The sequence below is a fragment of the Callithrix jacchus genome, chromosome X, assembly GCF_049354715.1.
Source record: "Callithrix jacchus isolate 240 chromosome X, calJac240_pri, whole genome shotgun sequence".
NCBI lineage: Eukaryota > Metazoa > Chordata > Mammalia > Primates > Cebidae > Callithrix > Callithrix jacchus.
The window spans coordinates 106,380,819-106,394,190 of NC_133524.1; the positions used below are offsets into that span (position 1 = coordinate 106,380,819).

Genomic DNA, 13,372 nt, shown 5'->3' on the forward strand with positions numbered 1-13,372 from the left:
ATTAATTCAATTTCTGTAACATATCTAGTGTTATTCAAGTTATCTACTTCTTGAGTGAGCTTTCATAGATTGTGTCTTTCAAGAAATGTGTACATTTAATCTAGGTGTTGATTTATTTATTTACTCATTTTAGACAGTGTCTTGCTCTGTCACCCAGGCTGGAGTGCAGTGGTGCAATCATGGCCCATTTCAGCCTTGATCTCCCAGGTTCAAGTGATCCTCCTGTCTCAGCCTTTCAAGTAGCTGGGACTACAGGTGCATGCCACCACGCCTGGCTAATTTTTTTAAAAAAGTTTTGTAGAGATGGAGTCCTGCTATGTTGCCCAGGCTAGTCTCTTCTAGGCTCAAGTGTTCCTCCTGCCTCGGCATCCAAAAGTGTCTGGATTACAGGCATGAGCTGCTGCTCCCAGCAAAGTGTTGACTTTTTAGGAATAAGTTGTTTATAATATTCCTTTATTTTCTTTTTAATATTTGTACTAGATATTGCCTCTTTCATTAATAGGCAATTATTTTTTTTCCTGATCAGTCTGAATAAAAGTTTATCTTTTTTTTTCTGTCAAAATATCAGCTTTTGGGCTTGGTATAGTGGCTCATGCCTGTAATCCCAGCACTTTGGGAGGTACAGATGGGTCACATGAGGCCAGGAGTTTGAGACCAGCCTGACCCACATAGTGAAACCCTGCCTCTACTAAAAATACAAAAAAAAAAAATTAGCCAGGCATGGTGGCGGGAGTCTGTAATCCCAGATACTTGGGAGGCTGAGGCAGGAGAATCACTTGAATTGGGAAGCGAAGATTGCACTGAGCAAAGATCATGCCACTGTGCTCCAGCCTGGGTCACAGAGTGAGACTCCATGCCCTCACTCAACCCCCCAACCCAGCTTTTGTTTTCATTAATTTTCTGCATTCCTTTTATGTTTTCTACTTCATTTTTTTTAACTGGTTCAGTTTTCAGTATTTCATTTCTTCTACTTAATTTAGGCTTTGTATTCTCTTTTTTTTTCCTAATTTTTTTGGTTTGGTTTAGAGTGTGTGTGTGTGTGTGTGTGTGTGTGTGTGTGTGTGTGTGTCAGGGTCTCTATTGCCTAGTCTAGAGTGCAGTGGCACAATCATGACACACTGCAACCTCAAACTCTTGGGCTCAAGTCCTCTTGCCTTCGCTTCCTGAATAGCTAGGACTGCAGGTGTGTGCCATCACTCTTGGCTGAGGTTTTACATTTTTTTGGAGAGATGGAGTCTTGCTGGGTTTCCCAGGCTGGTCTTGAACTTTGGGACTCAAGTGATTCTCCTGCCTTGCCTCCCAAAGTTCTGGGATTACAGGTGTGAGCCACTGTGCCCCAGCCTCTTTTTCTAGTGTCTTAAGGAGGAAGCTGACATTTGATACTTTCTTTCTTTTCTAGTACAAATGTTAAGTACTGTAAATTTCTCCCTCCATACTGCTTTGGCAACATACTACACATTTTGATATGTTGTGTTTTTGTTTCTATTTTGTTCAGAACATCTTCTAACGACGCTTTGACTTCTTCTTTGGCTGATTAGTCATGTAAGAAAGGTGTTATTCAATTTTCAAATGCATGGAGATTTTCCTAGATCTTTTTTTTTTTTTATTGATGTCTCATATAATTTCACAGTGGTCAGAGAATATGTTTTCTATGACTTAAATGTCTTTAAATTATTGAGATTTATTGTATGGCCCAGAATATGGTCTATGTTGATAAACATTCCATGTGTACTTGAAAAGGATATGCATTCTGCTGTTGTGGGCTGAAGCATTCTATAAGTGTCAATTAGATCCAGTTGATTGATAATGAATTGAACTATGTCCTCACTGATGTTCTTTCTGCTTGTTCTATGAATTATTAAGGGTGGGTATTGAAACATCCAACTAGAATTGTGTAATGACCTATCTTTGAAATTTGAATAGTTTTTGCTTCATGTGTTTTGAAGCTCTGTTATTAGGTGCTCTGAGGCACTGTTCATTTTTTTCCAGTATATTTTCTCTCTGTTGTTCAGATTGGGTAATTTCTATTTTTCTAACTTCCAGCTTGCAGATTATTTCTCTGCCCTCTCCATTTTGTTGTTGAACCCATCCATTGAGGGTTTCTTAATTTTGCTTATTATATTTTCTAGTTCTAAAATATCAATTTTTTTTTAATATCTTCTGGTTCTTTTCTGAAACTTTCTAGTTTTTCATTTGTTTTAATCAGGTTTATAATTGCTTATTGAAGCATTTTTATGATTACTGCTCCAAACTCTGTCAGATAATTCTGACACATCTGCCAAATTGGTGTGAGCATCTATTGATTTTTTTTTCACATTCAATTTGAGATATTCCTAACTCTTGGTATGATAAGTAATTTTTGATTGCAACTTGGATATTTTAGATTTTATCTTATGAAACTGACTATCTTTAAACTTCTGTTTGAGCTGGCTTTTTTTTCAGAAAATGAAGGGTTGTGTTCTGCCATATTACTGCCATGTAGAGGCAGTAGTCCAAGTCCCCTACTCAACCTCTGTTGACACCAAGAGTGAGGGCTATGTATTAGCGGCAGGTAGAAATGAGAATTCCAGCACCCCACTAGATCTCTATTGATATGTACCTGGCCGAGAGATATATGAGTGCCTTTTTAATGCTGTCCACATGGCCTCCATTCAGACCACAAGGAGGAGATGACCTTGTTACCATTCATTGTCATCCTAACTTTCCAATAGGCCTCCTCTCACCTTACCCTAGAGGATAAACAGGCACATTTTACTGCTGGTTGGGGTAGAAACCCAGACTCCCCACATAGTTCCCACTGACACTGTGTATGTATGGAGGGTTGGATTCTTATAATCCAGCAGGAATTAAAGTCCTAGGTGGCTACTCTGACACCTCTCCAGCAGGGGCATTGGGACAACTCATTATAGCCCCATGAAACTGGAAGTCTAGGCTTACCACTCAGTCTCTGCTGGTATAGGTGGGGGTGGCATCATATTTTTCAGTGGCACTTGGTTGAAGTGGAGTGGTTACTGCATAAAAGTTTACTGTCTTGGCCAGGCGCAGTGGCTCATGCCTGTAATCCCAGCACTTTGGGAGGCCGAGGCAGGCAGATCACGAGGTCAGGAGATCGAGACCATCCTGGCCAACATGATGAAACCCCGTCTCTATTAAAAGATACAAAAAAATTAGCTGGGTGCAATGGCACATGCCTGTAGTCCCAGCTACTCGGGAGGCTGAGGCAGGAGAATTGCTTGAACTCAGGAGGAGGAGATTGCAGTAAGCCGAGATCACACCACTGCACTACAGACTAGGTGACAGTGTAAGACTCTGTCTCAAAAAAAAAAAAAAGTTTACTGTCTTGCTAGGCGCCCATTTCCTGATCCCCTAACTAGAGGGAGCAGGAATTTTTCTCTGAACTCGTAACCATCTCTAGGTTGCAGGTTTCTTCAGCTCCAAGTCCAGGATATATGAAGCAAAAGGGAAACCCAAAAGGGAACTCACCACTTTGTGGTTCCTTGGGTCCCCAGGTTTCTAGCCAGTCTGCCTTCTTCTCTCTACCTTTTCAGATTTGTTTTGTATATAATTTCAAGGACTTTTGTTGTACTTGGCAGGAGGATCAGGGAAAAATACATCAACTCCATCTTCCCTAAAGCAGAAGTGCCACTATCCTCTGCTTTCATTTTTGAGACATATTTTCACTTGGTATGGAATTCCAACCTGACATTTTTTTCAGTGCTTTAAAGATGTTGCTTCACTGTCCTCTCATTTGCATCATTTCTCTTTTTGTTGTTGTTGTTGTTGTTTGTAGAAAGTGATTTATTTAGAGAGAGAGAGAAACAGGAGGGGAGAGAAAGAAACAGCTAACTCTCACGCTGAGTGAGAGAATCCAGAAAGATGGGATCCAGGAGAGGAAAGCAGCTTACACACTGAGTGAAAGGGAGTAGAGACAGCTGGAGTTTAGGAGCGGAAGACAGGCTTCCACAAGAGAGTGTGGAAGGGGACCCCAGAGGGGAAATCCAGGAAAGAGAAAGATGGCTTCCACAGAGTGTTCATGGAACGGGACCCAAACATGGAGTCCCTGCATCATTTCTCATGAAAAATCTGTTGTCATCCTTATTTTTGTTTTTCTATACAAAGCATGTAATACCATGTTTGAGATTTTCTCTTTTTTCCCCCTGTGGAATGTGATCTAAGAAGTTAGGAAGCCACCCTTCTGAAAGTTAATGTTGTATAGTAGAAAGAGCATAGAACTCAAGAGATCTGGTTTCTGTTCTGAGCTCTGCTATGAGCTTGCTGGTGACCTGGAGCTACCCCCGACTTCTCTCTGGATCTCATGCTGTTTTCTTGTAAATGAGAAGTTTAGACTTCACATCACTTCCAGCGCATTCTTGCTGCAGCAACAGCAACAACATTAATGACTAAAACCTATCAAACACTGGCAATGTGTCCAGCACTGTTCCAAGCACTTTATGTACATTGAGTAATTTAATTTTGGCCCACCTTTGTGGTGTAGGTTATTTTATTATTATCCCTATTTATAGGTGAGACAACTGAGGCCCAGAGAAGTTAAGTGGCAGAACTGGATATTGGACTCTTGTTTTTCTGGCTATAGAAGGCATGCTGTTAACCAGTATTGCTCCTGGTGTACAGCTCCAAGTCAGCAGGGCCACACTCCTTTTCTGGCTTGTTTTGAAGGCTCTTTTGGCCTGTCTGTTCAGTGAGTTTCCAGGAAACTGGGGCTTAGTCGTCCTTCTTTGCAAAGTTCAGTTGGTGCACACTAATGTGCAGACTGGTGTGATATTTGTAGTGTTAGATTCTAGATTCCTTGGGTTTCTCCAGCATTTCTCTTTATCTCTTTGGGGACGTAGTTTGTAAATAGCAGATTCATTTTTCTGCTTTTGTCAGTCTCTTCCATCAGTCTACTTTCAACATATCTCTGCCATCTCTTCTTTCCCAATATTAGTTTAATATTCTTCATATCCAAGTGTGTTTCATCCTGACAGATAAGAGAGAAATCAGTGGGGGCTTTTTTTCATTATCTCTGGTGAATCATCAATATGAAATTTCTCTCTTTTTGGACCATGCCATTCAAAACAAAGACTAATACACTTTATGTCTCTCTGTGAGTTCCAAGAATTCCTGATAGAAACAGTGTAGAATCTGCTTGGTTCCCTGTCTCCAAAACCCCATTATTCGTAGAATCAAATCCCCTTCACTGGTCTCCCTTGGAGCCACTTGATCCCAATCCACAGGTGCAGTGAGCGCTACCCCATCTCTGGAACTAATCCTGCCTTCCAGCAAGAATATAAGGGCTTTCAGTTCAATGCTCAGGTTCAAGAAAAGTTTTGTTATGACACCATAGTAATGACTTCAGCCTTGATCCTGAATCCAAGCCCCCATCTTATAGGTCTGCTCTGATTCTGGCCTTTTGTTCCTGGGCATCTGTTTGGGCCCTGATAGTTTCCTATAACTAGGAGTCTCCCTTATTCTTTCTAGTGCTTTTTCTCCCTCTCCCCAGAAATTAGAATTTTTCTCTAGTGTCTGTAACCATGCAGCCTTGTGATTAACTTCCCTAATCCTGCCTGCTCTGCAGAATCTCTGAACACCAGCTGCTTCTAGAATTTCCACCACCATGTTTAACACACCTGTCAGGATATCCCAAGTCTTGGTCCCTTGAAATTTGCTTGACTTGCTGTAATTTACCTTTCTATCTAGACTGTGTTATACAAAAGGATTGGGGCCTAGTAGATTTTCTGTTCCCTTGATAGTGTATTTTACACTAGGACCCTGTCCAAAGTGTGGTCCCTGGACCAACAGAACCAGCAGTGCCTAGGAGCTTTTTAGAAATGCAGAAAATTGGGCCCTACCCTAGACGTACTGGATCAGGATCTCCATCTAACAGGTATCTGTTTTAGGGCTATCCGCTGATCCACTACCAAGTCAATGAAAGTACACTTCAGTGTCTTGCTTATAAGATCATTTACTCAGTTGTAATTTAAGTTCCTGGAAGCATAGGCAATCCATGTGTGTTGTTCACTGCTGTATTTTCAGTACCCAGAACTGTTTGTGGCAGATGGTAAGTGATTAATAAATATTTGTTGAAGGGTGGCCTTGGAAGTTTCTTAAAATCTCTGTGCCTCATCACTTTCTTTACCTGTAAAATAAAGACTTATATCCCTACTTCCAGGTATAAGGACCAGACATAAAAAAAGAGATGCAGAATTGTCAATATTTATTCTAACACATCTCCTCATTGAGATGTGTATCTGCTTATTTTGGGGTGAGCTGGATGTTTTAGTTACTTTGCCTAAGTATTACCAAAGACTTGTTCTATAAACACTATCTGTTTGGAGGGGTCTTTGTAGAGATTTGTTCATCAATTCACTCATTAATTTAGCAAATATTAATTGAATATTATGTGCCAGGCACTATTCTAAGTGCTAGTGAGTAGAGAGTCTTCTTTATGGAATTGGTTAACCCCTTTATTAAGCCCTCTCTTGCTTGTATGTCTTGTATAAATATCTGGACCCTGTATACTCAATACTATAACTCTAGTTACTTCTTCTCGCCTAGAAGCAATCAAACTCCAAATGATGCTGCAAACTGAACCACTCATGAACACGCCAGTCTTCTGAGGACTCTTAAATCTACACCAGGAGGAGTCCTAACTGTTGTTTCCCATTCGACATCCTTTTTCAGCAGGAAGTAGCCATAAAGAGTCATCACCCAAAACCCTCTAACAGCAGTTAGTGTGATATCTCCACAGTGGGGAATGTGGTAGGAGTTATTAAGTAATTATTGGCCGGGCACAGTGGCTCATGCCTATAATCCCAGCACTTTGGGAGGCCAAGGCAGGTGGATCACGAGGTCAAGAGATCTAGACCATCCTAGTCAACATGGTGAAACCCTGTCTATACTAAAAATACAAAAATTAACTTGGCATGGTGGCACACACCTGTAGTCCCAGCTACTCGGGAGGCTGAGGCAGGAGAATTGCTTGAACCCGGGAGGCAGAGGTTGCGGTGAGCTGAGATTGCACCATTGCACTCCAGCCTGGATAACAAGAAGGAAACTTCATCTCAAAAAAAAAAAGAAAGAAAAGAAATTATTTGAGGCAGATAGAGAAGAAAAGGGGTCCTTGGGAAATTTTCATTTTTTAAAGCATCTCCAGAAAAGTTTATTGTAAAGCCCCAGCTCTTAGAGCCTGGTTGGCAACCCTTAATATGCAAATGCCAGTCTTTAGAAACTGGGTCCACCATGAAATACTATGCAGCCACAAAAAACGATGAGTCCATGTCCTTTGTAGGGACATGGATGAATCTGGAAACCATCATTCTCAGCAAACTGACATAAGAATAGAAAATAAAACACTGCATGTTCTCACTCATAGATGGATGTTGAACAATGAGAACACATGGACACAGGAAGGGGAGCATCACACACTGGGGTCTGTTGGAGGGCTAGAGGAGGGACAGCGGGGGGTGGGGTGGGGTGGGGAGGTCGGGGAGGAATAACATGGGGAGAAATGCCAGATATAGGTGATGGGGGGATGGAGGCAGCAAACCACCTTGCCATGGATGTACCTATGCACCAACCCTGCATGATCTGCACATGTACCCCAGAACCTAAAGTACAATAAAAAAAAGAAAAGAAAAAAGAAACTGGGTCCACCCAACATGGCCTTCTTGCCCTTGCCCCACATGTTCCTGGCAACATGGCAGCCCCCACATATCCCCAGGTGTGTAGAACATCATGGCGCCCTACATTTGCATATTAAAAGCTAAGGTGGGAGGGCCAGCTTTTTTGCAGGCTCTGTGAATGACATGCCTAGTGAAACCAATACCCTGAGCCCTATGCAAATCAGACACTGCCTACTCTAGCCTCTGTATATATGCCTGGCTGGTATTCATGGCAGATGGGGTTCCCTCTTTCAGCTTTGGAGCCTCCCTCCTTCTTTCTCTGTACAGGGGATCTTCTTCCTTCTGCCCTCCTCCCTTCTTTCTTGCCTATTAAACTCTCTGTGCCTTAAAACTTAAATAAATAAAGAAAGAAATGCTGGTGAGTAGAGCAGTGAATAAAACAAAGTCCTGCTAGAAGTTTACATTCTAGGAGGAGGAGACAGAAATTACATAAAATAATAAGATAGCGGATGATGATTTTTTCAAGAGAAACAGTAAAGTGGGTAAAGGGAGAAGAGAGTGTTGGTGTGTGTGGATATAGAAGGATGATCAGAGAAGGACTCTCTGAGGAGAAGGCATCTGGGCAGATACCTGCAGGAAGCCAAGGAGCAATCCATATGGATATCCAGGGGCAGTGTTTTCCAGGCAGAGGAATAGCCAGTACAATGGCTCCAAAGTGGGAACATGTGGCATGTTTAAGGAACAGCAAGGAGACCAGAGTGACTGGAACAGAGTAGGAAAGCAGTGTGAACAATGCAGGTGCTAAATCAGGTGGGGCTTGCAGGTTATTATATGGATGCTGGCTTTTACTCTGATTGAAATTGAGATACTTGGAAGATATTCAGTGAGGAATGATGTAATCAAACTTAAATTTTAAATGGGTCACTGCAGTTGCCATGTTAAGTAAGAATAGGCTTTAAGGGAGTAAAAGCAAAAACAAAGAGATCAGGTGGAAAGCTGTTGCAGTAATCCAGGTGAAAGAGGATAGTGGTGTGGATCAAGTTGGTGGTGATTGAGGTGGGAAGAACTGATCAGATTCTGATTTTTTTAAGAGACACTGTCTCATTTGTTGCCCAGGCTGGACTGGAACTCCTGAGCTCAGGTGATCCTCCTGTCTCAGCCTCCTGAGTAGTGGAGACTATAGGTGCATGCACTGTGCCCAGCTCTGATGATGTTTTGAAGAAAAGTGTAACATATTTTGCAGATATCTTGGGTATGGAGTGTGAGAGGAAAATGAGCTAAGGATGACTCCAAGGCTTTTGATTTCAGCAACTGGAACGGTAAAGCTGCCATCAAGAGAAATGGACAGGATTTGGAGACGAATCCGGTTTGTAGAGAGGGTAATTGTGTTTTCTCTTTAAACATTGTCTGAGTCTGTTTCTGCTGCTATAACAAAATACCTGAGACCAGATAATTTATATAATAAAAATGAATTTCTTAGCATTCTGGAGTCTGAGAAATTCAAGATAAAGGCATTGGAAGGGTTGGTGTCTGGTAAGGGCCTAGTCTCTGCTTCCAATGAATGTTGCGTTCTCACATGGCAGAAGAAATAGAAGGGCACAGAAAAGTGGGGAGGCAGCTCTCTGAAGCCTCTACTGTAAGGGCACCAATTCCATTCATGAGAGTGAAGCCCTCATGACTTAATCACCTTCCAGAAGCACCACCTTCAAATACCATCACCTTGGTGATTAGCTTTTAATGTACATATATATTCAAACTATAGCAAACATGTTACATTTAAGATGCCTATTAGATTTCCAAGAGGAAATGTTGAGTAAACTGTTGGATAGATGCATCTGGAATTGAGAGAAGTCTGAAGTGCAGATATAAATATGGAAGTCTTCAGTGTACATATGGTAGTTAAAGTCATGGGACTGGGTGAGATTATCCAGGGAAAGAGTAGAGTTGCACCTCTTTATCCATGGGAGACATGTTCTAAGACTCCCAGTGGATGCCTAAATCCTCAAATAGTATGAAACCTTACACACACTATGCTTTGTCTTACACATATCTATGTATAGGACAAAGTTAAATGTATAACTCTTCTGAATCTTCTTGTGGAAAAAAAGAAAAATAGTTTAATTTATAAATGAAATTTAAATTGATAAATTGGGCATAATAAGATATTAACAATAACTAATAATAAAATTGAACTATTATAAAAATATACTCAAATAAAAGTTATATGAATGTGGTCTCTATCTCTCTCTCAAAATACTTTTTTTATACTGTACTCACTCTTCTTGTGATGGTGTGAGATGATAAAATGCCTACACGATGAGATGTAATGAGGTGGATGACATAGGAATTACGATGTAGCATTAGGCTATAAAAGTTGAAGACTAATTTCAAATTTGTACATTATTTCCGTAGTTTTCTATTTAATACTTTCATACTACAGTTAACTGTGAGTGACTGAAATCATGTAAAGTGAAACCGTGGGTAAGGGGAGACTACTGAATAAAGAAGAGAAACAATCCAAGATCTGAATTGTGGGGCACACTAATGGTTAGCGGTCAGGAATGTGAGGAGAAATTAACAAAGGATACTGAATAGGGACAGCCAGTAAGGTACCCGGTAAGAAAATGCTATCCTAGGCCGGGCGCAGTGGCTCACGCCTGTAATCCCAGCACTTTGGGAGGCCGAGGCGGGCAGATCACGAAGTCAAGAGATCGAGACCATCCTGGCCAACACGGGGTGAAACCCCGTCTCTATTAAAAATACAAAAAAATTAGCCGGGCATGGTGGCACGCACCTGTGGTCCGAGCTACTCCGGAGGCTGAGGCAGAAGAATCGCTTGAACTCAGGAGGCGGAAGTTGCAGTGAGCCAAGATTGCGCCACTGCACTCCAGACTGCTGACAGAGCAAGACTCCGTGTCAAAAAAAAAAAAAAAAAGAAAAAGAAAATGCCATCCTAAAAGCCATGGGGATAAAGTGTTTCAAGAAAGAGGGAGGGTTCAACTGTTTAGAATACTGCTGAAATATTAAGCACACGAGGATTAAAACTTACTTGATGACAACACGGAGGTTCATTTGCGACATCAGAAAGAGCTATTTTAGTGGAGTGATATAGGCAAAAACCTCTTTGGAGACAGTATAAGAGAGAAACAGAAGAATTGGAAGCTGTGAGTATAGACAACTCTTTCAAGGAATTTTACTGTAACGGGGAGAAGAGAAATGAATAGAAGCTGGAGGAGGATGGGAGGTGAAGGGAGGACTTTATTTTCTTAAAAATAGTAGATACTATAGCATGTAGAGAAGAAGAAATTACTGATGCGAGACAGAGGTGGGAATACCTGGAGTTATGTTCTCAAGCAGGTAAGAAGAGATGGGATTAAGGGCACAAGGGGAGCAAGTAAATGAAGGAGCCAGGATTTGAACCAAATCTCTCTTACTTCAAAGCCTCTTACTCTCACTTACCATGCTATTGTGCTACTGTGACAATACCCATTAAGAATCTCCAGACCCAGGAACACCAAAAAAATAAATAAATAAAAGAATCTCCAGACATTCACATACCCCAAAAAGAACCAAGAGGTCAGGGCACTGAGTGGAGGAGAGTGAGAGATAGATTTCCCAAGCAATGGTAGGGATTAAAGAGAATTTTAGAGAAGTATTATAGAAGACAAAGAGGTTATGGGAGAGATTTGTGGTTTTATTTGGAGTAGGGTGGGAGTCATTGTTGATTTTAGAGCAGAGGAGGGACATGGACTGATTTAACCCTGTGAAACAACTGACACTAGCTTCTCTGGGCAGAACTATCCATTATAGGCACAGGTGCAGGCAGGGAGACTAGTAAGAAAACTGATGAAAGAACCTTGCAAGAAATGATGGCTTAGGCTAGGTGGGAGCAGAGGATATGGTCATGGGGGTAACTTGTGAGCTTTTGGATATATGTCAAAGGTAAAGACAATGAAAAAGAGAGGAGTTCAGGATAATTTTAAGATTTAAGACTGGGCAACTGGGAGAATCTACTTGACATTTATGAAGAAGATGGAGAAATGAAGAGTTGGTAGTAGAAGTGGATTAGATGAAGAGTTCAGTTTTATATATGTTTAGTTTAAGATGGTCACCAAATAAATGAATATGGAAAAAGATAACTGTAGAGGGTTGAGCCTTGCAGCCCTACAGCACTTAGAAGTGGCTCACAGCTATAATCCCAGAACTCTGGGAGGCTAAGGCAGGTGAATCACTTGAGCCTAGAAGTTCGAGACCAGCCTAGGTAACATGGCAAAACCCTGTCTCTACAAAAAATACAAAAATTGCCCGGGCAGGGTGGTGTGCACCTGTGTTCCCAGCTACTTGGGGGGCTGAGCTAGAAGGATCACCTGCATTCCAGCCTGAGACATTATCTCAAGAATAAAGAAGTAGGCTGGGTGTGGTGACTCATGCCTGAATTCCCAGCACTTTGGGAGGCCAAGGTGGGTGGATCACGAGGTCAGGAGTTCAAGGTAAGCCTGGCCAAGATGGTGAAGCCCTATCTCTACTAAAAATACAAAAATTAGCTGGGTGTGGTGGTGTATGCCTTTAATCCCAGATACTCAGGAGGCTGAGGCAGAAGAATCGCTTCCCTGGGAGGTGGAGGTTGCAGTGAGCCAAGATCATGCCACTATATTTCAGCCTGGGTGACAGAGTGAGACTCCGTCACAAAAAAAAAAAAAAAAAATAAAAGAAGAAGAATAAAAAAATAGGGAAGATGAGGAAGCTCTATCAAAGAACTTGAGAAGGAGGCAAAAGGAAGATCAGGTGAGATTACATGCTTCATTTGTTCCTCTGTATTTTCTGATTTATTGATAAATATGGCTTGCTTTTTAAATTAAAGAAATACTCAGAAAACCTTGTTTCAAAGCATGGAAAAGGAAAAAAAGGTGAAAACAAAATAAGATGCCATAGAAGTATATATGAATATGTTAACATATGAGATGTTTATGAAATCTTCATATTGCATTCCCTCAATTCTTTCCCATCTGTCCTCAAGTGTCCATTTCTCTGAGGGACTTCATGACTACCATATCTACAACAACCTTGGTGTCCTATTACTCTTTACTCTTTTACTGTGCTTTATTTCCTTTTTGTATGGAACCTGATACATATTTATGTATTTATTTCCTATCACCCACACTAGACAAGACAGGGATAGTGTCTAGTTCATAGATATATCCCCAACACCAAGGATAGTTCCTGGCACGAACTGCCTTCAAAAATTATTTGCTGTGCCAGGTGTGGTGGCTCACCCCTGTAATCCCAGAACTTTGGGAGGCAGAGGAAGGTGGATAACTTAAGCTGAGGAGTTTGAGACCAGCATGGGTAACATGGCAAAACCCTGTCTCTACAAAAAGTACAAAAGTTAGCCAGACATTGTGTTGCACACCCTTAGTCCCAGCTACTCAGGAGGCTGAGGCGGGAGAATGGCTTGAGCCCGGGAGGCAGAGGTTGCAGTGAGCTGAGATTGTACCACTGCACTCCAACCTGGGTGATAGAGCCAGATGTTGTCTCAAAAAATAAAATAAAGTAAAATAGAGTTGGACGTGGTGGCTCATGCCTGTAATCCCAGAACTTTGGGAGGCCAAGGTGGTTGGATCACGAGGTCAGGAGATCGAGACCATGCTGGCCAACATGGTGAAACCCTGTGCCTACTAAAAATACAAAAAGTTAGCTGAGTGTGGTGGTGCGCACCTGTAGTCCCAGCTACTCTGGAGGCTAAGGCAGGG

General features: G+C 41.6%; 1 long non-coding RNA gene across 1 annotated transcript; it reads right to left on the minus strand.

Moving 5' to 3' along the window:
• Positions 1-2,132: 2,132 nt before the first annotated feature.
• On the minus strand, positions 2,133-7,336 carry LOC144581139 (uncharacterized). Its single transcript, XR_013531668.1, has 2 exons — positions 6,938-7,336; positions 2,133-4,978 (listed from the first exon to the last, which is right to left on the minus strand). It is a non-coding gene; the product is annotated as an uncharacterized LOC144581139 (long non-coding RNA).
• Positions 7,337-13,372: the final 6,036 nt, after the last annotated feature.